This window comes from Lonchura striata, chromosome 1 (genome assembly GCF_046129695.1).
Source record: "Lonchura striata isolate bLonStr1 chromosome 1, bLonStr1.mat, whole genome shotgun sequence".
Classification (NCBI taxonomy): Eukaryota; Metazoa; Chordata; class Aves; order Passeriformes; family Estrildidae; genus Lonchura; species Lonchura striata.
Window position 1 is genome coordinate 109,067,606 of NC_134603.1, and position 3,574 is coordinate 109,071,179.

Here is a 3,574-nt window from a genome sequence, read left to right on the forward strand (position 1 = left end):
AAACAGACCCATTCAAGCATGTTTAGACACAAGGTCTGTCCCAGACAGATCTTTAGAGATAAAAAGATCTTCAGATCAGGACAGTCACATTCTGGAACTCACTGAAAAGAATATAAGTTCTATAGGTTTCCCAACCAGCACAAAAGAAGTTTCAGTGGGAAACCCTAGGGTTTTAATAAAAGATCCTAGAACACATTTTAAAAATAAATATGTGACCTGTTGTAAGGGAGATTCTGTTACCTGCGCAAGCAACAGAGAGAAGTTGAATACTAACTACAGAACTAGTTGCAATTTAGGTGCTGAAAAACCTAGTGCTGGAAAAGACATAAAAAATTATGTCAGGCACATCAAAAATTACTTTCAGCAAGACAGTTACTTAAAGACTCATCAAAAAGAGTTTCTGAGTAATTTTTTTTTTTTTTCCCTTGATGTTATTGCTTTCAGAGAGCAAGGCCAAGGCCAGTGACAAGTTCTTTCAGACAAAGACATAAAAAACACCAAGACCTCAAAGATGAGAAAAATTCACATTTTTCTGAAATGTTTTCAGGAGCAAGGGTAACTGATTGGACAAGATGCCAGAAGAATGATAGGGTTTGACAAAGAGAAGACTTAAAAAAGAATCTTCATTCTGCACAGAAGCTTCTAGCCTCAAAGAATAGTAACACTGCAAGACCAGGAGTAACACAGGAAATGTGAAAGAAAGTAAAAGGGTCATGTCAGAACTTAACCTCAGAACTATCATTGAAAATCTTTGTTATTAATCTGACACATAAAATGGTATTCAATCACTGAGAGTTGTTCCCTTGTAAGTATCCTTACTCCTATTCAGAGTATTCATAGAACAAAAAAGAACAAGTTTCAATTACTTTAAACACTAAAAATGGCACTTACTTTGTAAAGAAAAGCTGCACAATTGTTTACAGCGTTAACCAGATTTTTCAATTCTCTAACTACAGTTAATCAGCCTCAAAACCACTTAATAGTCAAGCAGTCACTGGGAGAGGAAGGGGAGGAGGGGAAAGGTTTGATGTCACAGGGGGTGTCAGAGCAACCCTAACAAAGCCAGAGAAATCACAATAATGTAAAGCACATTGAATATAAAACACACACATATTGCAAACCACACATATTGTAATCGTGGGGACTGTGCCCTTGCCGACATGACTGGCACATGAGTCAGCAGCAGTGAGAAGCAGCCCTGGGTGCTGACAGACACCTGCTCAGCCAGTCCTGTAATATCCAAAGGGCTTCCCACAAAAGCATTCTCCTAGCCAGGGAGGCAAGACCGGCATTGGAGGGAAGTACCACAAACTAATCCAACAGCCACTTGTGCTCTCCTATACCCTGAGGTACTGGTTTTATGGAGGAAAATATGGTGGGACCAGAGAGGTTCCCTTGGTGGCCAGGCCTGGCATGGGGTGATCAGCCATATGAGTTCATGTGTCACTGGTGGGAACAGAAGATGTGGTGGCAGGTGTCCACTGGAAATGACACAGAACATTCCTGATCAGTGTTTTGGAAGCAGCTTTTCTCCTCTTCTACATAACTATACAATCTTTTAGTATGGTCCTGGGAAGTGTCCTTTTTTCCAGTACCCTGTTTGACTTTGTTGTTGATGTCACGGAAAAAAAAAGTAGTCAGTTGTTTACCAGAGCATTCGATTTCTTATCAGCAGATCTGGCTATGAATAATTATATCACTTATTAATACCTAGTAAGCCAACTAATGGGCTACAGATGCCTAACAAATAACAGGATGAGACAAGAAAGGGCAGATTGGCAGGAGGTTGTTTTCCTTTGTGAGCGTTGAATTATAGAACTGGCCAGGATTCAAAACTATGAATCATTAAGAACATGCACACAGCAGTTTTACATCAGTGAGCTCTATTGACTGTAGAGGAGCTAATATTGATCTACTAAACATATGGGAATAGGGAAGCAGGTCCCACATAGTTAAAAATGTGTTTTAATGTCTGTCCTTTGAATTGTGTTTTTTCCCTGAAACACCCACACATTTCTGACATCATGACCAGACTTTTATCCAAAACTATTGAAAGGACAGGTCTCTTTTCAGGTTCACATTGATAGAAATCTTTGAAACGTGACTGGAAACAAGATCATTGTGCGTTACCATGCTTATCTTGTCTTGTATCTCCCTTATCACATTAGCTCAGTTTACAGTACCTACACTGATGTTTCTATTAACTGAGGTGTTTCTGAATATAAAATAAAAATAGTTAAAACATTATCTTTCCTTTCCTTAGTAGCTGGGATGCATCTTCATTTGTGCAAATGAGACAAAAAATCTTGCCTCACTAGGCTGCAGACATGACTGTTGAGAACTCTGACAACACCAAGAAGCTGCTGTACAGCACTTTAGGAAGAGTGAATGTTGCATTCAGGGAAGTCAACTAGAACTGCTTTTCTACCCATAAATACACTTCATTGTCCATTATAGGAGATAGAACAAATCAGCCTAATGCTATTAGAGGCTATTTCATGGGGTAACAGCAAAAAAAAAAAAAAAAAATTAAACAGGAATATTATTTAACCTGTTTTATTCACAGGATTTGGACACCCTGGACTAACGTCTGTTAGGCCAGAATATGGGCTTCTGCCAGCGTGTTCTATCACCAGTTTGCATACAAATAACAAATAAACATTTAGCACAGTGGCATGTAGAAGGTAAACAGTGAATTTGGATCTTAATTATAATATTAATTTTCTTTATGTGCTTAGTTCATGCCATGGGTCATACTTGCACCTTGAGAACATATTTGCATCTCTCCTCAAATCTTAAACATTTGCTTGAATTTATTCATAAGAGTCCTCACCAACATAGTCTCTACCATCTCCAATGACTTTGTGCTGACCCCCTCTTGTTTTATTATTCCAAATATCTCAGTAGCATCCCTGTCGCTCTGAGCCATAGTACAAGCCTAGATAAATGGGAGCTGGACATGGTCCTCTTCCTTCTTTTTGTTATATGTAGTAGATATAATTTGCGCCATTTCTAATATGACATATGTGATATTGAATATTTGTTAGAGTATACACGTTTGTATTAGGATTCCCTCCACCCTCATAGGCAAGACCAGGTGTATCTTAGAAACTGATTTACAAGTAAGAAGGTGCGGCTCGCCAGGAGATGGGCCATGTCTGGGGAGATACGGGTGGGGGGAACCCCAGGTGCTGATTGTTTGCGTGAACAATCCGAGATGGATACTATGGAAATCCTTGGGCAGATACATGTGAATGCAGTGTTTCAGAATTCCCCTAAATTTCATCAAGGGATTCAACAAACTCCGGACGCTGAATTGTTCTCCCTCATCACCAACAAAGAAAATCTTATTAACATATGGACTCTGAATAGAAGAAAAGACTGATTGCTGAAATCTTGGCCTCAGGTGGAATTTTCCCTATAAAAACCGCTCGGGCCAGGACGGAGGCGTGTGGGCATAGAGGAAAAACTCTGCTGAGGCTGACTCCTTGTTGCACACCCAGGGCCGACCCCGGGCTCGGCTCTGTTCTTTCCTTGTGGCTGGCTAGATATAATTTGATTGCAAAATAAATAT